The 22,634-nt window shown below is 40.9% G+C and overlaps 1 protein-coding gene and 1 long non-coding RNA gene across 6 annotated transcripts in view; one reads left to right on the top strand and one right to left on the bottom strand.

The window, feature by feature from the left end:
• St6gal1 (ST6 beta-galactoside alpha-2,6-sialyltransferase 1) overlaps window positions 1-22,634 on the top strand; it is a 122,002-nt gene that overhangs the window by 60,365 nt on the left and 39,003 nt on the right. The gene's annotated exons all lie outside the window — the stretch shown is intronic.
• On the bottom strand, window positions 12,913-19,293 carry LOC125351894. The gene is made up of 3 exons (XR_007211051.1): window positions 19,133-19,293; window positions 15,802-15,808; window positions 12,913-12,924 (listed from the first exon to the last, which is right to left on the bottom strand). It is a non-coding gene; the product is annotated as an uncharacterized LOC125351894 (long non-coding RNA).

Genomic DNA, 22,634 nt, shown 5'->3' with positions numbered 1-22,634 from the left:
TTGCTAAATTTAACTGATAGTTTTGTTAAGCACTTGTTTATACTTCATCGTGTGCCTCATAGAACATGGCTTACATAACTGACCAGAGTGGCAGATGAGGCCATAGTCAGCAAAGAAGTGGCTTTTTTTTAGAGGAAGGCTGATAAATAGTTTGTCTCCTACAAACCAATCATGAAGGTCAACCCCAAAGTTCTACTATCTTAAAGCTGACCATACTATTTCCTAAGCCCACATAGTTGCACAAGATCTGGACAGAGCGCTCCATTGTGGATTGTATATAGGCAGAGGGAAGTGTGACCTTGACTTATCTGACCTGTCTGGGAAGCTGCCACAGCCCCAGTTGCACAAGGCTCTGTCACAGGCTTTGGGGCCAGAGATGTGTGCGTGTGTGCGTGTGTGTGTGTGTGTGTGTGTGTGTGCGTGTGTGATTTTAGATAGATGATTTAATCTATCTTTGTCCTGTTTTTAAAATCTGTTTTTTTTAAATATTAATTTTATTATTGTCTATAGAGTTGGAGGTGGTTAATGGGAACATGTCCTTGTATGCATATGGTATGTTCTCCATCAAACTCATGCTCTTAATCACTCTCCCTTGTCCATCCGAGCTTTTTTAAACAATTAAAATCTTCTCCCCCACCCCACTTTTAAAACAATTTCAACAGGTTTCATTGGTTTGTGTTCATACAAACAACTTCATGGTATTCACCTGCTATCCTCATTAGCTATGCAGATATCTCTCCTACACAATTGGAGACGATTTTACTTTCCTGTCATTTGTTTGTTTTCCTTATTTTCATATTTTTATTATAAAAGTGATGAACAGGGGGCTTACAATTGCAAAAGTAAGGTAAAGAGTACATAAAAAAAAAAACATTGTTACCCCCTCCCTTATTTTCTCCTGCTTACCACTCCCCATTCCCCTCCCCCCAAAGTTGCAAAGTTCATTTCCAACATAGTGTCTAGTGAGTGTCCTTGTTTCATTAGTTCATCCCATACCCTGCTGTTTCTGTGATTCCCTTTCCCTTCCACAGATCAGATAAGCTTATATATAAAACAAAGGGTACAGAAAACTAAAAGAGAAAGAAAAAGATAGAAATAACTGCATACAGGACATAAAAAGAACCTCTTGTTTCCAATTCTTGGAGTTCATTTTAATATGCTTTATGCACTTAGCAATTGAGCTATTGTGATCCCCTGCTAAGAATATCATAGATATATTCTAGTTATTGCAAATGAGGGCAAGTATGCAATCCACATTTCTTTGGGCCTGGGTTGCCTCACTTAGGCCTTGAACTCAGGGCCAGTACACTGGCCTTTGGCTTTTTGGCTCAGCTTCACTTCCTTTAAAAAAAAATTATTTTGGTGATTAATTGGAGATGAGTCTCATGGGTTTCCTGTTTGGGCTGGCTTTGAACTGTGATCCTCAGATCTCAGCCTCTGGAGTAGCTAGGATTATAGGCATACATTTGTCATTTTTTTAAGAAGTGTGTATTAACACTACCAAGGGATTTTTTTTCTTTATCCAAAATGGAGATTATTAACAGAGTGCCTTTCTACAATATTGCTATGAAGATTAAATCTATTAATGGTTGAAAAGTGCTAAGAATAGTTCTTGGTGTATAATGAGAACCCAATGAATATGGTTAATGCAGGTTTGTGTTCACACTCTTTAGATGTCTGCTTGAGACAAATATGCCCTTTCTAGACCATAGATGCCTCATCTGTAAAATGGGATTAAAGTACTTACCTCATAGAGTGGTTAGAGGGTTTGGATGAAGTAATGTATGTATGCAGAGCCCTTCATAAGTATAATGAAAAGCAAAACATACTTTTAAATTTAAATGCTTATTGAAATAAAGTAATCTTATTTTTATGTCTTTTATTTAAAACATTTTTATACACAAATACTGCAAAATCTCAGTTAAATTTAGCAAAATATAGAGGAAAGTTTTATTTCTTCTTAGTCTAAAGCGAGTTTTTGTTCCCTTACATGGTCTAAGCAACAGTTCTGCTGTGATTGGCTCTTAGATTTTAACCATATTTGTAGTTATAGTCTATTTTTAAGTTCACATTGTAGGTTTGGGGCCATCAGGAAGTAAATGAGAGGAAAAACAACTTTTTCATGTGTCTGTGGTTTTTAATAAAATCTTGTTTTTCTGAAGCTATTGAGTTCATAGTTTCATAGAAAGAGAGTTAATACCTGGTACCTCAGTCAGTGACTTCACTTGGTCAGTCAAAAGAAACTGTCAGGTTCATGGAAAATATCCAGTGTTTCTTTACATGCTCAACAGCAGAGATCAAAGTTAAGAGCCTGGCTCCTGTAGCTCACACCTGTACTCAGGAGGATGAAATCTAAGGATTGAAGTTCGAAGCCAGATTCTTATCTCCATTTAACTTTCAAACAGCTAGAAGTAGAGCTGTGGCTCAAGTAGTAGAATAAAAAGCTAAATGACAGCGCACAGGCCTTGAGTTCAAGACCACTACCAGCACACACACACACACACACACACACACACACACACACACACACACACTCACTCTTGAGGAAATTAAAAAATGACTGAAACACACACACATTCACTTATTATTGAGTAAATAAATAAAGACTGAAAAGGCCCTGCGATGAGCTCAGGCCCTTTCTCTTGTCTGATCAGACTCTATGCCTTAGTTCACTGGATGCTCTTTATGCCTTAGTTCACTGGATGCTGACCCCTTTGAATTGAAGGCTACCCTGCAGCTCTAATTTCCTCCTGTCTGCTCCACTCTCCTTTTCTGGAGGCAGACACTTTGGGAGAGCTGTGACGTTCAGACAAAGCAGTTGGTAATGAGTATTTGTTACCTGAATAGATGAGCTTGCAAACAGCTGCTTGGGATGCTAGAAGATTTGTGTGTGACAATGACAGGTGGACTTTGCAAAGGGAAGCGTGTGGAAAGTGAGTAACATTATCTGCTCAGGCCAAGGGAACGAGTAATAAGTCAGGAAAACACCAAGTTTTTCCCTTGCTCACATGACCCTGTCCACTGGGAGGCATTGGCTGTTCCCTTAGCTCTTTCTGGCCATTAAGTAGCTTTTCTCTTCCAATATCCATCTTCTTAACTTCTCTCTGTGCAAAGGTAATTACCCTGGTCTAGGATTTTGGATGGGGAAAGTTCTGGGTATGTCTGCTTCTATTTTCTTGATAAAAAGCTGGATTCTAGGCTTTTTGACAGAAAGTGTAAATGTTAAATTGAAACCTCTTTGTGCTACTTAAAAGATAGGGAAGATAAATAATATAAAGAATAAAATAAGAATAACAGAATACAATTTTTTTTTTAAAAGAAGGTGCTAATATTTCCTTCTTCAACTTCATGCTTAGATGAAGTACTTGGTGGAACAGACAGTTACACGATCAGGGAAGTCATCTTGGTTAAAAGAAATTTACTATTCAGATGTGGGCTTTGGAGCTTTCTGCCTGAGCAACTGCTCAGTCTTAACAAATAATAACATTCTTTACTGAGTACCTGCTTATCCTGGATGATGGACTGGAGTTTCCATTCTGTCTTATTATGTATTTTCAGGACCAGTGTATGTCCCACGCCTTTTCTGAGGCTCCTGGCCAGCTACAAAAGCCAGGAGAATGTGGGCTAAACCAGTAGTCTAGATGGCACTTTGGCGTCCATCAGAAATCAGTGATGTGGCTTGTGCATGCCAGGCAGCCACAGTCCTCTTGTCTGGTATAAAGCAAGAGTTAAAGCAGATGCTTTGTTATTTTTCAGTCCTTCCTTTCCCCCAAGCAATTTCTCTCTTCCACTGTCTGTCTTATCAACTTCTCTCTGTGCAAAATATTCATTAACTGTCCAAATAGTCTAGGGTCTGGGGTGTGGAAAGCTCTGTGTGTGTCTGCTCCTATTTTCTGGATAAATCTGGATTCTGGGCATTTGGGCTGGAAATGTGCCTATTTCCCTCTTGACCTTTCATGCTGTGTAGATCAGAGAAGGGCCAGAGCTGTTTACATACAAGGAAATTTGGCCTGAGGATATTGTTTTAAAGTCCTATGACTAGCAAATGAAAGAGCCAGAGGCACAATCCAAAACTTTTCCTAACTGGGAAGTAGCTCCTGGTACAGTCCTTCTCTGTGAAGGTGAACTTTTTATTTTCTCTTTATTTTTTTATTGTCAAAGTAATGTACAGAGGGGTTACAGTTACATATATAAAGCAGTGAGTACATTTCTTATCAAACTTTTTACCTCTTCCTTCATTTTTCTCCTACCTTCCCCTCTCTACAATTCTCTCCCCACCCTGCCCTGAGTTGTACAGTTGGTTTACAGCATATGGTCTTGTAAGTATTGCTATTTGCATTGGTTCATCTTTTACCCTTTGACTTTCCATTTTGGTATTCCCCTTCCCTAGTTCCGATAAATGTACATACAATACTCAATGTACCAAAGTCAGAGACATCAGGGGTAAAACCATGGGGAAGAAAGACAAAAGAAAAAGGCATGATTTCATAGGGTACGTTGGAAATAACAACAACAAAGATAAACCACTTATTTCCAAATCTTGTAATTCATTTCATTTAGGATCATCTTATGTGATCATATGTACCTTGCTATTGAGCTATTGTGCTTCTCTGCTAGGACTGTCCTAGACAACTACTAAATGTTTCCAATGAGTGAAACCATAGAGTTTATGTTTCTTTGGATCTGGCTCACTTCACTTAGTATGATTTTTTTCTCAAGTCTTTTCATTTCCTCACGAATGGGGCTAAATGTAAATCAAAACATTGAGATACCACCTCACCCCAGTAAGAATGTCCATTATCAGGAAAAGTAATAACAGATGCTGGCAAGGATGTGGTCAAAAGGGAACCTACAACACTGTTGGTGGGAGTGTAAACTTGTTCAACCACTCTGGAAAGCAGTGTGGCAGTTCCTCAAAAGGCTAAATATAGAGCTCCCCTAGGACCCAGCAATCCCGCTTTTGGGCATTTACTCAAGGATTACAAGCAAGATCACATGAAAGCTACCAGCACAACTATGTTTATTGCAACACAGTTTACCATCGCTAAGATATGGAACCAACCCAGATGTTCCTCAGTAGATGAATGGATCAAGAAAATGTGGTATATACACAGTGGAAGGTGAACATTTATAACTGGTATGGGACTAGTATACCTTAAGGAGCCCAGCTTCATGGACAGTCTCCTGCCCCTGTCTCCATAGGCAAGGTAGGAAAAAAGAAAGAAGGCAGTGGAGGGAGAAAAGTGGGCCAAGATAACTGTATATATGCTTATAACTATGCATATCTGTGTACATATATACACAAACACATTAACAAAAGTCTGTTATAGGTATTGGAGTGGATAACTCCTTTGAGCAATGAAATAACAGTTTAACAAAATGAATACCAGAAAGCTAGAAATAAGCTGTGGTGAGTCAAGGGGAAGGGGAGAAGATGTATGGGAGAGGAAGGGCAGGTGAATGAAGTCATGATGTTCAATGTACATATGTGAAAATAGAATTAGATAAATTGAAGGGATGGGGGAGAATGGTGAAAGGGGTGACATTTTATAAAAATACATTGTACTCACAGACTGACGTGTTGAATTGAAAGCTCTTTGTACAACTACTTAAAGATAATTAAAAAATTATTGTTATCATAAAGGTGGTGTACTGAGGGGTTACAGTTAAATAATTCAGGTAATGAATACATTTGTTTAGATAGTGCTTGCTGTCCTTCCCTTGCTCTCTCCCAGTTTTTCCCTCCCATCCCCACCCAAAAGTAATATAGTTCATTTTCAACATAGTGTCTAATGAATACCGCTGCTGCATTTGTTCACCCTTTTCCCATCCATTTGTGTGCCCCCATTACTCTCCCAAAGACAGATAAACAAACAAGCAAGGCAAAAAAGAAAACAGCAATAAAGAAAAAAAATCTCTTGTTTCCATTTCTTGGAGTTCATTTAGATAAATACTAATTTATATGATCCAGAGGTAGAGGGGCATTGCACCTTTGTGTTCTTCCCCTAAGAATACCCCCCTTTGGGTTCACTGTGTGTGGGTGCCGAGAGTCCAGTATAATTTATCATGTCCTGGTATTTTAGATCTAGCTTCTGCATATAAGAGAAAACATGAGCTGTTGTCTCTCTGAGCTTGGAGTATCTCACTTAACATGGTTTGTTCTACGTCCATTCACTTCCCTGCAAATACCATAATATTATTCTTTTTAATGGCTGTGTAAAATTCCACTGTGTGTAGGTACTGCATTGTTTGGGTTTTCTCATTTATTCGGGGGCATCTGGGCTGTTTCCATATCTTTGCTATTGCTCATAATGCAGCAATGAACATGAACATGCAAATGTCCTTACAATATTCTGCCTTCTGATGTTCGGAGTAGATGCCCAGGAGTGGAAATAAATTTTTTTTAAGTTAAAAAAAGGCTATAGAGCAGGGAGGGAATGCAGGGTCACTGTTAGCCTTTCTAGCTCTTTTGTATCTGTTAGGAGAGGATGGCTTTCAGTCATATAGGAACAACTTGTACAATATGTGACATCCCAGAGGGAAAACAACAAATACAGAAAGCTTAGTTACTTGGGGAGTAATTAAAGATGAGATCTCATATTCTGTTTGTCCTTCTACTGCTAACAGCTAGACCTAAGAACACAGAAATAAATGAGGTGACATCTCTCCTAGGAGCCTGTAAATCTTTTTTGTTTTTGATTGCCACCAACAATAAGTAATTCATTATGGTTCTGTGGTTACTCGCTTTATTTATTTATTTATTTTACTTATTTACTTACTTTTTTTGTCTTAAGAAACACATTTATGAAGAAATGACATGATGTGAGATTTGTTTCCAAATAAAACATTCAGGAGATTGGCTTGGAGGTAATAATCATTGAGTCCCTGGGGGTTCATTATTGTGCATCCATCTATATTCATTTTTCTAATTAATAATTTTCATGAAACACTACTTTCCCTATATGCAGTTAATTTTGATATTTAAAAGTCTATCTTGGGGCTGGGAATATGGCCTAGTGGCAAGAGAGCTCGCCTCGTATACATGAAGCCCTGGGTTCAATTCTCCAGCACCACATATATAGAAAACGGCCAGAAGTGGCGCTGTGGCTCAAATGGCAGAGTGCTAGCCTTGAGCAAAAAGGAAACCAGGGACAGTGCTCAGGCCCTGAGTCCAAGCCCCAGGACTGGTCAAAAAAACAAAAAACAAAAAAAAGTCTATCTTAACTTATTTAAATAAAGATGTTAATTATACTGTGTATTGATTTGGAGATCAATAAAATAATACATGTTCTGAAAATACCAGTGTTGTTAAGACAGAGACCTACAAAATCAGTGGATAATAACAGTCACTATAAAGTGTTGCCGAGGTATATACAGAAGGCTGTGGGCATAGGAGGGAGCAAAATGTCACTATTAGGGTCTTGGGAGATTCTAGGACTTCTTAGAGAAGTCCTTGCCTGCAGAGGAGGCATATGCAAATTTGGCAAGCTGATGGAGAAATACTTGAGTTCAAGGACTAGAGAAGGAGTACGGGGAGAGGGACTAACTTTATTGGCTCAGTAGGGCTGGAATGTGAGGGCGGTCAGGAAGCGATGGGAAATGAGAGTTCAGACAGTGTCAGCAAAGGCACCTCAGGTCTTTTGGGACAGCCTAAAATATTTGAAGTTTAGACTGTGTTTCAGGGAAGTCATGCATGATGAATTGAGAAGTGACAGAGTTCTGTTTGCCTTTTGTAAAGGTCACTCGGCCAGCTGTGTGTAGATAGGTGGATCTGACTATGCTGTGAGGATTTAGAGCAGAAAACGGATATCCAAAAGCAGACAGGCAGTCTGGAAGTCAAATCTCCTGTCTACCTCATGTAGTTTACCTCCCATCCTACCACATGGTTTCTTAGAATACACAAAGTCATACAAATTTGGCTTTTGCAAGTATTTGCAAAATAAAAAAAATCCCTGTCACTCTTAGGGAATAGGAGGTAAGAATAGAGTTCTCCAGGTTGTAGCCTCCTGAGTAGCTAGGATGATAGTCATGAACTACCATGCCCAGCTACATTATACTTTTTGATTAGCCTTGGTTTTATTCCAATTTTGTCCTTGAACTTAGACATTTGAACACAGACAGACACAAAAAGATCTGCCTTTTAGCTTGGTTCTTCATATTGCCCAATTGGCATCTTCCCTCATTAAGAGAAAAAGAGGATGTTCTAGCTGAGGTAAAAAGAATGGATTCTTGTAATTGAGAAAGTATTTACATGAAATTTTAAGCAATCGGTAAGCTTTAGAGAAGTAAAAATGGTTGAGAAGGAAGTGTTGGCAGTCCTACCCAGTGAAATAGTTAAACCCCAACCTCCTCTGAATAGAAAACTGAAATAGAAGATGTGATATGATACACATACACACACATATATATATACATATAGGTACATATATAGTATATATACATATGTGCACACATATACATATGTATGCATATATACATATATATGTACACACATATACTTGCTGGCTTATAACTTCGATAGCCCTTGTTATTTCTTTTTTTCCTTTTAGTTTTATTTTTAAAAATTAAATTGTCAAACTGATGTACAGAGAGGTTACAGTTTCATACGTTAGGCATTGGATACATTTCTTATACTGTTTGTTACCTCCTCCCTCATTTCCCCCTCCCCCTCCCTCTTGCCCTCTCCCCCCATGACTTGTTCAGTTGGTTTACACTAAACAGTTTTGCAAGTATTGCTTTTGTAGTCGTTTGTCTTTTTATCCTGTGTCTTTGGATTGTATTCCCTTTCACTTTCCTAGTTCTAATACCAGTATACACAGTTTCCAATGTACTCAGATAAGATACAGAGATAGTGCAGGTACAATCACAGGAAGGGGATATAAGAGGATCATCAACAATAGAAGCTACGGTTTCACATGGCATGTTGAAAGCAATTACAACAGTGATATAACAGTCGTTTCCATAACATGGAGCTCATTTCACTTAGCATCATCTTATGTGTTCATAAGGGCATAGCTATTGGGCTCTTGTGATCCTCTGCTGTGACTTGCCTAAACCTGTGCTAATTATTCCCTATGAGGGAAACCATGGAGTCCATGTTTCTTTGGGTCTGGCTCACTTCACTTAGTATAATTTTTTCCAAGTCCTTCCATTTTCTTATGAATGGGGCAATGTCATTCTTTCTGATAGAGGCATAAAATTCCATTGTGTATATGTACCACATTTTACTGATCCATTTGTCTATTGAGGGGTATTTGGGTTGGTTCCATATTTTAGCTATGACAAATTGTGCTGCAATGAACATTGTGCTGGTGGCTTTAGTGTGTTCTTGTTTGTGGTCTTTTGGGTAGATGCCCCAAACTGGAGCCCTTGTTATTTCTTAAGCAGTTAGAATACTGTTGGCTTACTTGAGGATCAGAAAGCAAAGTCTCTCCATCTCAGACCTTTTTTTTCCCAATTTTTACATACTATGTTTTCTCCCTGTAGCAGTCCATGGAAACTTGAATTTCTTCTCTGTGGTGGGTCACAGCAACTCTTAATCTTTCCTTACCTTTCTTTCTTAAGAGCTGGCCATAAAAGTTGTCTAATAGTGAGTGCTTCATAAAACCTTCACTTCATAAGAAGAAACCCTTCTTTCACATCCCTGCAAGAGGATGGAAAGCAGCACAGAAAGACCAAAGGCCAAGAAGAATCTGAACAGACAGGTCTACCTGGGTTCCCCTATGCAAGCTATTAGATTAGAATTAGATTTACTTTTTCTTGCCTAGTCATATTTGAACATGGTGTTGTCTATGCTTCAGTCATGCTGCATAACAATCTTCATGAAAAACCCACAGAATATAGTTCAAAGAGTTTCTAGGTAGCCGAACTTGGGGATGTTCCAGAGGAGGCCTGGAAAGTCAGCATTCCTTTTTGTATGCCTTTGCCCTATGCATCTCCTCATTGATATATTTTGAATGATCTTTTATAGTATAATGGTAAGTAGAAATGTTTTCTTGAAGTTCTGCATTAATAAATTAATTAAAACCTAATTAATGCCCAGCCAGTCAGAAGCACAGGAAAAAATAGTGGAAGAGCATGAGCTTTGAGTAAAAGAGCTCCTCAGGGACAGCATCTACAACCAGAATTCAAGCCCCGGGACTACTACTACTGTAGTAATAGTGATAGTAACAATGAAATAAATTGAAACTTCTTTGTACAACTATTGGAAAAAATTTAAAAGGCATTGGATACAATCCAAGTTATTAATATAAAAAGAAACAGGAAAATCCAAGCAGAACTTCAGGGAAAAGACAAGTCACAAGTGCCAAGCTTCTGAATGAGTTCATGCTGAAAGGTCTTCCACCTTTTAATCAAATAGTGGGGATTATCAGACAAAGACATAAAGCTGCCATTATGTCCACTCTCTAATCTCAAGTTGAATAGAAAGATAGAAGTTCTTGGCAGAGAAATAAAAATGGATGCAAAATAACCCGGTAGAAAACTTCGAACTGAAAAGATGATCTGTGAAGACAATATTCATTACATGGGTTTAGCTGCAGAATAGAGAAGGTAGATGAGTCAGTCATCTTGTTCAGGGGTGGCAAATTTTGGCCCAAAGATTGTGTAAGGCCCATGGAATCCTTTGGTAGCAGATGAGACAGTGTTTCTTGTCAGTTGTTGGAAGCTGTCTACCTGTACTGGTACTTTTGTATGGCCTGAGAATGATGTTATAAATGTGCAACTCTGAAACAACACATATTTTATCCACAGATTGTGTGGGGGTATGTACATCCTGGGGGCTTGAGATCAGGGCCTAGGTGCTGTCGCTTAACTTTTTTTCTCAAGGCTGGCACTCTACCACTTGAACTTCACCTTTATTGGAGATAAGAGTCACATAGACGTTCCTGTTTTGGCTGACTTTGAACAGCAATCCTCAGATTACAGCTACTTGAGTAGCCAGGATTATAGGCACGGCCCACTGGTGCCTAGCTTTATCAGCAGTTTTAAAGGTTCTTTTCATCCATCATTTTCCTTGGACTTCACCATAATGCTGTGGAATACAGATTATTATTTTAAGACATGGAGTCTGGCTATGTTGCCTAAGCTGGCTTTGAACTCCTGGCTCAGGTGGTCCTTCTGCTTCAGCCTCTGGAGTCGTTGGACTGCAAGGGTAACCCCCTGTTCCTGACTTTGAAATAAGGATGATTAAAAATCCTGTTCTCTTGAGGAAACTGAGACTCAGAAAGGAAGGGTGACTTTTCCAAGGACACAGAGGGCCACACAGTGATTTGATTGGAGAGCCAGGAGATCTCCCATTTGTATTCAGTTTTAGGTATTTCCCCTCCTTAGTTCAGTTTTCTATTGGCTTCAGTAATGTCCCTCCTCCCACTTGTCCCTGGAGAGACATTGTAGTTCTTTTTACTATGAAGCAGTGTGTGAAATAGTTAACATCAAAGTGGCAAATGTTGGTTTTGCTAAGGTAAACACCAAGGGCCTGGGTTAAGCCAAAGACAAACACTGATTCATGACTATCCCAGAACAGTCTCATCCCTTGGAAATGAGGATTTCTCCACCCCAGCCTCCTGTCCCTGCTCCCCTGCCTACTTCCTGTCATCTCTGGGTGTATAAACTAGCATTCTTGAAGCACTTGCCATGTGGCAGACATATCACAACCCTTGTTTCTCATCCTCCTGTGACACTGGTGGTTTTATGTACATTTTACAGAAGAGAGAAGAGAGGCCTGGAACTTGAGTATCATTTGCCTAAGGAGCCACAATGATTAACTAATAAAGCTGGGATCGAAATCTATATTTGCCTGATTCCAAAGTATGGTTCAAAGGACATTTAGCACCACTGTCGTAGATAGGGTCTTTTCAAGAGCATTTTTTCCCCCTCATAGGCTTAGTTCTCAGCACTGTAGCACAGGACGATGATGTCTAGGGTTGATTTTTGTTTTGTTTTTGGTCCTGTGAGGCTTGAGTCTGACTTTTCAGGGATCTGCAGCAGGGAAAATGTGGGAAAAATCCCATACCCCCTCTCTGACTTTCCTTTCCTTCACCTATAAAACAGGCTCAGCAAGGACCTGCTTATAGGGCCATTCTATAGGTTAAGGACAGTCTGACAAGCAATGACTAGCTTTGTTGGTTGGTCACTTTGGGGTGTAGGAAGGGGTGCTGGACATAGCATAACCCCCTACAGTGCTGAGCTCATTGGGGCTCCTGCACTGCACTGCACTCCTTCCTGCACTGGTTCTGCATTTATCTCCCCTGTCCTGAGGCTGTTTTATCTGCTTTCTACTTCATACCTGATCACGCTTGACATTTCTGCTTCCTGCTCAGTACTGCACCGAGGCCCATTCTCCTTCAGCGTTGTCTCCTGCTACTCAGCTTTGCACACCTGCATGGCTAACTCCAGCTTCTTACTGTCCCCTGGCTCCCTGCTCTTGCCTACCCCATATGATAAGCCTCTCGGCTCCCAGGCCTTTTCCTGGATCTGAAAGCTTACCTGACCCCAGCTTCTTGAAGGCAAGAGTGGTAGTTTCATCTGATTCCACTGTTTGGAGCTCACAGTGACCAGAGTCTTGGTTGAACTGACTGGACTAAATGGATATGTGAAAGCTGGTAAAACCATTTCCAGGCTAGCATCTGTAGACGTTTAGGATGAGGTGAAGGCTGGTACAGTCTGCTCTCTTCTTCCCCCTCTATCCTCAGAACTCACATTCCACGTGCAGGAAATGGAACTATTATAGTGACTTGCTCCTGGATAATGGGGAGGGACACATGCTCTCTTTATAGCCAGACATTCTGGGGCAAGTCATAAGACCTCTCCCAGCTTCAGTTTCTTCATGTATAAAATGTTTAAACAATAGGCTTATTGTTGACATTTGTGAAAGAATTTTCTTTTTTTTAAATTTATTTATTTATTTATTTTTTTTGGCCAGTCCTGGGCCTTGGACTCAGGGCCTAAGCACTGTCCCTGGCTTCTTCCCGCTCAAGGCTAGCACTCTGCCACTTGAGCCACAGCGCCGCTTCTGGCCGTTTTCTGTATATGTGGTACTAGGGAATCGAACCTAGGGCCTCGGGTATACCGAGGCAGGCACTCTTGCCACTAGGCTATATCCCCAGCCCTGAAAGAATTTTCTTGATGTCTCTGAGGCTTCTCAAATCACTTCCTTGTTATCATTGCCATAATTTCATTTATTTTTGTATATTAGCCTTCGGATTAGGCATTTTTGACACATAAGGAAAGGTGTGCATGTTATAGGAATACATAACTTCCCTCCATTTGCCATCAAGTACAAATGAAAATTTAAGTGGCTTCTAAACCTTATTGATTACATAAATATAGGGCTACACAGATTTCTAAATCAATTAAAAGAAATTTGACTGGATAGTGATGACTCTCCTGTCATCCTGAAGTACTGGGATGCTGAGACTGGATCCAGGCCAGCCTGGGCAGAAAAGTCCACCAGACTCCATCTCCACAGAGAGAAGTTGGACTTGGTGGCTTATGCCTGGTTTTCTAGGAACTACAGGAAGCCTAAAGAAATCAGACAGTGGTTCAAAGGTGTACCTGAGCAAAAAGTGAAATTCTATCCTAAAAATAACCAGCAAAAATAGCGTTAGAGTTGTGGCTCAGTGATAGAGCTCCAGTGTAGCCACCAAGAGGAAGGCCCTGAGTTCAGTCCTCAATGTCAGGAAGAGAGAGAGAGAGAGAGAGAGAGATAAAGGGGGAAGCTGGGTGCTGGTGACACATGCCTGTAATGCTTGTTATTGGGAGGCTGAGATCTGAGGATGTAGTTCAAAGATGGCCAGGGCAGTAAAGTTCATGAGATTCTTATCCCAATTAACTAGCAAAAAGGCCAAGAGTAGAGGTATGTCTCAAGTGATAGCACACCAACCTTGAGTGATAAAAGCTAAAGAACAGTGTCCAGGCCCTCAGTTCAAGCCTCAGTACAAACACAAAAAATGAAAAAGACGGAAGGAAGGAAGGAGGGAGGGAGAGAGGGAGGGAGGGAAAGAAGGAAGGAATTACGTTTCTCAACATGGACTTACAGTTTTATTTCTTGGGATCCATAGTTCACAAGCAAGCAGTTATTTTGGTCACTTCCTGGTACATAAAAGAACAGAGAATTCCCTGTACCCTGGTGTCCCAGACAGAATTGAATTCCTCTTATGTATATAGGAACTGGCTTGTGTCAGGATTCTCTTTGTACATATTTTATGATCATTCCTGAGAAAAATTGGGAAGCTTATGTCTAGGAACCTTAAGATTTTCTTCAATTAGTCAAAAGTCCCACATGTGGATTCCGTAAATGGCCAAAGTTCAACTGTAATGTCATCAATGGTCCATGGCTCTGGGTGTGTGTGTGGTGGGGGGGTGGGGTGGGCTCAGAGAATTGTCAAGTGATTTGAACCTGAAGTGTACTCTAGGTTCAATATAATTCTCATTAAAAATTAAACCAGTTTACTTCTAGAGTTGGTGGGCATTGCTGTGGCTGAATCACAGGTAAAAGAAGGCGAGCATTTTAGTTTTTAGTGCAAGTGTTAAAAAAATGCAGTCTTTTGTCAGGCACCTGTGTGGCTCATGCCTGAGGATTGTAGTTCAAAACCAGCCTGAATAGGAATGTCTGTGAAACTCTTATCTCCAGTTAACCATCAAAATGGCTAGAAGTGGAGCTGTGGCTCAAGGAATGGAGAGCTGGCCTTGAACAAAAAAGCTAAGGGATAACATCCAAGTCCTGAGTTAAGCCCCAGTACCAGCATACACACACACATGCACACACATATACATACAATCTGAAGGAGCATGCAGGAGAATGTCTGCCCTATCTGTCTAGGACTATAAGTAGAAGACACTACAGGAAATGGTCCACCCTAGAGTATCTGACAAGTTTTCTCCAGGGACCTGGCCGGTGCTGAGTTAGCCCTCGGTTCTCTGAATGTTAAGTGGGGCAGACTTGAAATTGAGATCAGCCGTTAAAGGCTGACATCTCCCAAAGAAAAATGTTCAACTCTCCCATTGTTCAACATGTTCCATTGCTCAACAGGTTCCTTTATGCACTAGGTACAGGTTTACAATGCTTTTCATGTGTGGGTAAGGGAGGTAGATGGAGAAGTCTTTAGAGAGCTAGCTCCTGTCCTCCAGGAAGGAATGACAAAGCAGCAAAAGTTGAGCTAGAGTCCACATTCAAGGTTTGTTAGAATATAGCAGCCTTTTCTCCCCAGGAGGTGGATCTTTTGCCCTGTTGTCCTTTCTGTCATCTGGTGACCAAAGACCGGGTCACAGTTGAGAGGGAAGAGGTGAAAGGGCAAGGGCCTGATGGGAGGGCCATTTCTGTGGCAGAGAACCCATGGTCCCTGGCCTGGTGACAGATGTGACCTCATTTAGAAGCAGCAGTCCCATTGAGGCCTGGTAGCCAAGAGTTGATGAGACTCCATCTAGAGACCTGGGTTGAAGCTATGACCCTGCCAGTTCTTCTGTAACTCTGGGTAGTTCTTGAGCAGCAAATTTCAAATACTTGACTCATCAGCCATGTCCATCCAAGGTCCAAAGGGAATACTTGCCTTTGCTTAAGGTTTTATTGACGTTTTTAGATCTGGACCAATTAAATTAGAATCTACTGAGAATAATGGTGGACATCTATATTTTAAAAATTCTTCTGAGGTGATGCTAATGTCCAGGCAAGAAAATGGGGCAATGTTCTACCTATTTCTTCTCATCCACAGGCAACTTTTGTACCCATGAGACTAGAGGTGGTAGTGCAGAGGAATGGTACATGGAGTGTGGTGCCATTCTGAGGCTACACTTGAACATAACATTTCACCTGTGCATGCCTTCCCCTTTTCTCCTTACATGATGTCCCTTTCAGCCTTGGCTCTAGAAAGCTATCAGTTTGCTAAAATGAGAAAGATAAATATTTTGCTACCTTGGTGACTAAAAATCACTTCACTGCTGGGTGCTGGTGTTACACACCTGTCAGCTACTCAAGAGGCTTAGATCCTGATTTGAAGCCAGTCCAGGAAGACAAATCCAAGAGACCCTTACCTCTAGTTCACCAGTAAAAGCCAGAGGTAAAAGTGTAGCTCAAGTGATAGAAAACCAGCCTTGAACAAAAAAGCTAAGCAAGAGTGTAAGGCCCTGAGTTCAAGCCCTGGTACCAGCACAGAAAAGGAAAATTAAAAATATTAAAAAAAGAATTATTTCATAGATTCTGGCATTTAGAAAGTGTCAAGGCCTTGGGACCCTGACTTCCTCCTTGGCCCACATAGGTAAAACCATGAAAAGATGTGATTACTTTCACTAAAGACAGTTAGACTGACATTCTGAGAGAGATCCTTAGGCTACAGAGGATTGAAGAGAAAATTCTTAATTTGGGTATCTCAGTAGAAATCACTCCTATTTCTTGTCATTTACTTTTCTTTGCAGTCTGTTGACCCCGCCTGGCAGTAACAACTGTGCTGTGTGTCCCAGGGGACAGCACGTTTCCCATGTAGCTGCTGTTCTGTATTTACCTGCCTGAGTGCTGAGCTGAGGAGGGAGGCTCATATCTGATCTGGCAGTCAGTAAAATCCTGGTTTTACATGGCTGTTCTCCTGATATCTAAGCACTAAAAAACCAGATTCTTCTGGATAAGCTTCTAACCCTTTAACTCTGCTAGGCCGAAGGTAGCTGGGGGTATTTTTTTTTCTAAGCATCCTGCTGAATCAACATACTAGTAGAATCTGGCTTTTAGGATGTAGGCAAGAATTTTGTCTATTTCTGGGATTAAAAGTTGTGATTAAATGAGGGTAAGCTATGAAAACCACAATTCCTTGCCCTGGGTCTCTAGAGAACCACTAGATACTTTCAGTATTTCAAAAGACCAGATGGGAAAAGCCCGTTTTTCATGATAAATTTGCGCAGCCAAGGAAGGATTTCTTTGTATCATGCTGAACTTTTGTCTACTAATTCTCTCTGATAAATTATCAGCTTGATTATAATAACGGTGACAGTCTCTTTCTGATCAGACCTCTGACTGACAGAAGTATCTTTGTTGGTGTGGCAATATGTAAGAACTAAAGTTAGGTAACCTCATCTTTCAAAATCTTGGGACCATTTTTAGGAAATAAAATACAAGGAGTCCTTGGTGTGTAAGAATTGAGCAACCACTGGCTTTGACTAAACTCAGGGGAGCTGTTGTTATTTTCAGTGTGCTAGTGAAATGTCAGATATTGGGGTGAAGGGAGATGAAAGATCCGTAGCTGAGAATTCCATTGATGTTCTTTGGCCAGTAGGACTAAGTGTTTAGGAAGTATCTTCTAAACAGCTCTACTCAGACAATGCTAGCTATATAATAAACAAACTAGGTAAGACAGTTCTGGCTGCTATTTCTTAGTGACTTTGGACCCCAAGTGACTAATGTTGCTTTTCCTCACATTTTTCAATGATCCCACTTAGATCTACTTAGTACATTTGCTGGGAAATAGAATCCTTGTCTAGGAAGTCATGTACAACAACTCTCCTTGGCAACTAGTGTTTGGCAAAGGCCTGACAGGAAACAGAGAAATGGCTGGATATGAGTGGCTCATGCTTGTGATCCTAGCTACTCAGGAGGCTGAGATCTAAAGACTGTGGTTTGAAACCAACTTAGGCAGAAAAATCTGTAAGTCTCTTACCTCCAGTTAACCACCAAAAAGCTGGAAGTGGAGCTGTGGCCCAACTGCCAAAAAGCTGTGGAAGTGGAATGCTAGCCTTGAAGGAAAAAGCTAAGGGACATGTTCAGGCCCTAAACTCAAGCCCCACTAGCAGTGCACACACAACCCCCTCTCCATTTACATAGGGATTATTTTCTTTTTCAAGATACCATGCAAATATATATTTTGCTTGACTGTTTATGCCTCACTCTATGGCAAGTGTTGGGGTTAGGGATTTCTGGCAGTTTCTGTAGGGTTGTATCTCCGGTCTGTCTCACAGTAGACAATGGGCATTTGCAGGATGAATGAACCAATTATGAGTATTGGTGTATGTTTTCTTCAGGCTTTGAGACAATTGCAAAGTAGAAGAAGAACTCAGATTCTCTCTTCATTTCCCCCAGCTCTAATGTCCTCAGACTATAGGACTTAGATCTCTTGAGATATTATAAAAACAACAAATCTAGGAGAACCATTGAACTTGAAAGCACTTGCTCTCAACCAGCCTTGAAACTGAATGCTCAGTTTCCAGGACACAGAGCAGAGTTGTACATTAAACAATACCACAGGAAAGCATCATCTAGATGCAGAACATGGACAAATGATACTAGTTTTCTGAATAGAAGAGCAAAAATAATGGAGTGGGGAACTGTTACAGGTTAAATAAGTACTGAAAATGACATATTACCCAAACTGCACTGACTTTATTTGAGCATTTTAGTGTAAACAACATATCTGAGAGAACTGGTAAAATTTTGTAGTGAATTGGATTTTAGGAGATACTAATTTGGATTTTACTAGACACTGGTAGTATGGTAATTATTGTAGACAGAGATTCATGGGTTAACTGGAAGAACCTGTGTGTGTGTATATGGGTTGGAATACTGTAGATAATTAAGCTCCATTTATTTAAATTGCTCGAGGGACTGCATTCTCAGTTCTTTCGAAAATGGTTACATAGATTTTATGGTTCTAAATGCCAGGGTGTGAGTTAATATATTACATATAATGGTTCTATTGGAACCTGGAGTTTAATATCCTCATGGAACCCCATTTGAGGAAAGCTGGTTGGGGAGAATTGACACTAGGTCTGACCTTTGCTTTAAGGTCCTGAGGAGGAAGGATGTGGTGGGGGACCGTAGAGATCAGGGGGAAGTGAAATGGTCTTGAGATAGAGGTGGGTTTCTTTTCTCTCTAGTTTTCTGTAGTGTAGGGGTGTGGTGTTGAATGATATAGGCAAATGGAGGAAAGAGGTGGCTCTGTTGCGTGGCTGGGACCTCTTGATTATTCAGTCTCCTTTATAGGCGCTTTTTGTTCCTTCCTTCTCTGCTTTTCTTTGATTCATGGAGTGGAGTGCAGATTGGTTGCTAGTGTGTTAAGCCTCAGGGAGATAGATGTCTGATTGGCTAGGGCTGCTATGCTTGTACTCTAGGAGCAGGTCTTATGCAGAGGGAGGACCAATGGGGTGTTAAGACTACATTTTGGCCAGGCATTACACTGTCAAATTGAAAGGCAATTATGTCTGAAAACTTAAGTTTATCTGTCTTTAGAGTACAAGGTTGAAGTTAGAGAAGTGGCCAGACATTTTTCTTTTTGCCTTATTGAATCAGAGGGGCTGTTTCTGTCCCAGGACTGCTGCCATCTAGGTGGTAAGAACTTAAGCCACCTACCACCCCTCCCATCCCCCCCCAACTTCATTGTTCTCTTAGAAAACCTCTGTGGAAAAGTACTCTGTGTTTCTGAGGATCTCACCATCTTCTCCATCAGTGCGTGCCTGGATATGAGAAGATCTGATCCCTGTTAAATGATCCTTTCCCAGGCTGGAAGAGTTAGGTCTATCATCTGGGCAGGATTTCTCCATCCTAACTCAGCCCTTTAACCAGGCTTGTTCTCAGGTAGATGTTTGCAAAGGCAGCATCTCAGACTATAAATTTCTCATGGTTTCCTAAACTTACTTCTCAGATTTACTAGCTACCAATTTGTTATCTGTTGTATATCATGTTTCTGATGTTTGCTGCCCCTTTCAGCAAAATAGTGACTTGTCAGAAATGTTCTGATACTTTGAATCTTGCTGGCCTGCGTTTGCAAGTGGAACTGGGATGTAAGAACCAGGCAGCCTCTTAAGAGTCTCCGTTGGGGATTTTGGGAAACACAGGTCTGACCATACTGTCTGAGGCATAATTGTTGCTACAGGAGTTAGGTGATCTTTATGTTATAGGAGCTTCTGCCCCACAGGGGCAGACTTCTAAATATTATTAGCCATGGCTGCCAGATGAAGATACAAGGATATAGAAGTTGGTTAGATGTCCTAGCATCATATAAACGACAGGTTGAAAAGTCAGAATTTGAATCTATATTTATGAGATAACAGTGAAGTGTGTGTGTGTGTGTGTGTGTGTGTGTGTGTGTATGTGTATAGGTAACAAGTCTTGAACTCAGGGCCTGGGCTCTGTCTCTTAGTTTTCTTCACTCAAGGCAGGTGTCCTGGGGCTGAGAATATGGCCTGGTGGTAAAGTGCTTGCCTTGTACACATGAAGCCCTGGGTTCGATTCCTCAGTACCACATGTATAGAAAAAGCTGAAAGTGGTACTGTGGCTCAAGTGGTAGAGTGCTAGACTTGAGCAAAATGAAGCCAGTTCAGTCCTCAGGCCCTGAGTTCAAGCCCTAGGACAGGCAAAAACAAAACAAAAGGCAGGTGTTCTACCACTTGACCTACAGCTTCACATCTGACTTTTTTGGTGGTTAGTTGGAGATAACAATCTCACAGACTTTCCTGTCTACATTGGCTTTGAATGCTAATCCTCAGATCTCAGCCTTCTAAATAGCTAGGAGTACAGGCATGAGCCATCGGTGTCTTGTTGTAGTAAGTTCTTTTTCTAAATCGAGGGCTCCTCAAATTATTGGTGGTAAAGGACTGGCTTCCCTCACCCATTTTTTTTAAATATATCTATCAGTTTATGGAATGTAACAAAATGGATTATAGAGTAGTATAATGATAAAAAATGACATTTAAAAAAGAAGGTTCATTTAAAAATATTGTTCTGTTTGCTAGGCATAGAATTGTTAGGTTCAATTATGATGCAAGTTCTTTACACTTAATTTCTGTACTTATCTCTGACCTTAGAAAACTTCCTCAAACAAATGCTTCTCCATAGCTCTCACTTAGTGAGAACTACCTGTTTTTCAGAATCTGGGGCATAAACTGACCCCTTGAGTTTTAATCAGGCTGGAGATGTAGCTCTGTGGTATGCATGAGGTCCTGGGTTAGAGTCTGGCACTTGACACAACAGAAAGCAGTAACAAAGCTCCATTGCTTAGCTCCGCCGTAGACTACTTGGTTTTGTGATTTTTTTTTTTTCTTCCGGAACCGGGGACCAAACCCGGGGCCTCTCGCTCGCCAGGCGGGCGCTCTTCCGCCGAGCCCGATCCCCAGCCCCAACCCTAGACTACTTGGATCAGAATGATTGAGATAGAATTCGGGAACCTACTTTGTCTGCGTGGGTGTGAGGAGTGTGTGTGTGTGTGTGTGTGTGTGTGTGTGTGTGTGTGTGCGTGCGCGTGCGTGTGTGTGTGTGTTTTGAGTAAGCGCGAGGGTGCTGGTCCAGGGGCTTGAAGTCGGCCCTGAATACTGACACTGAGCTGTTTTTGCTAAAGGCTTTTGCTCTACCACTTGATCCACAACTCCACTTCAGCTTTTGATGGTTAGAGATAGGAGTCTCACTTTCCTGCCTTGGCTGGCTTTAAACTGTGATATTCAGAGCTCAGCTTTATGAATAGCTAGGATTACAAGCATGAGCTACTAGTCCTGGCTTAGGAACCTACATTTTAACAAGTAATTTTAATAACTTCAATGTACCCTGAGTCTGAGAGTCACTGCTCTCTACAATACTGCCTCTCCTCTGCACACAGCAGAAGACACAGAAAATAGAAAAGCAAACATAATGATCCATTCCCACTTCTCCATTGCCACCCCACTCTTTCTTCTTTTAAGAGAACATTTTCAAAGTCTTCTTTTCTATAGAAACTTACTGACAGACCAGCATTTTGAACCTGTTTAAGTGCACTTCAATAGATGTGTATTACCTGAAAACTGCAGGCTGAGTAGAGCAGGACCAGAGCACGTGACACTCACCACAGTCACTGGCAAGTGAGGAAAGATAGATCACTGTGCAGAGCTGGGGCATTTTCAGTACCTTAGCAGATGGGCAGATGAGGAGGAACCAGCCACACTGACGGCTGAACTGACAGGGAGTGACCAGAACATGAAGGAAACTGAGAAATGTAGGTTTAAGAAGTTAGTTAACCAAGCAGGGTAAATAACTGCTGATAGGTGACTAACATGGCGTGAACATCGGCCACCTGCTTAGCATCATGGATGTTATGGAGGTCTTTGGTGATCCAGGAAGCATGGGGAAGCCTGATTAGAGTGGGACACATGAGGATGGGAAGATAGAAATTTGAACTAGTGACTGGATAGTCTTTCAAAAAATTTTATTACAAAGGACAGAGAAATAAGACCAGTGCTGGGAAGTGAAATGACTTCAAAGTGTTCTTGTATCACCTTCCTGTGGTTGTACCTACACTATCTCTGTAATCTTATCTGAGTATATTGGAAACCATGTATACTGGTATTAGAACTAGGAAATTGAAAGGGAATACCAAAATTGAGAGACACAGGGTAAAATAAGAAAAACAACTACAAAAGCAATACTTGCATAGCTGTTTGGTGTAAGTGAACTGAACACCTCATGGGGGGAAAGGGAAAGGGGGAGGAGGGAGGGGGGGTATGAGGGACGAGGTAACAAACAGTACAAGTAATGTATCCAATGCCTAACGTATGAAACTGTAACCTCTCTGTACATCAGTTTGATAATAAAAATTTGAAGAAAAAAAAAGAAATGACTTCAAAGGATTTAGGGAGAAGGGACGGGGAATGTAGTTTATTTTGTACTCAGATAATGAGTAAATACATACATTTTG

This window comes from Perognathus longimembris, chromosome 5, assembly GCF_023159225.1.
Source record: "Perognathus longimembris pacificus isolate PPM17 chromosome 5, ASM2315922v1, whole genome shotgun sequence".
Taxonomy (NCBI): Eukaryota; Metazoa; Chordata; class Mammalia; order Rodentia; family Heteromyidae; genus Perognathus; species Perognathus longimembris.
This window is presented reverse-complemented; position numbering and strand designations above follow the sequence as displayed.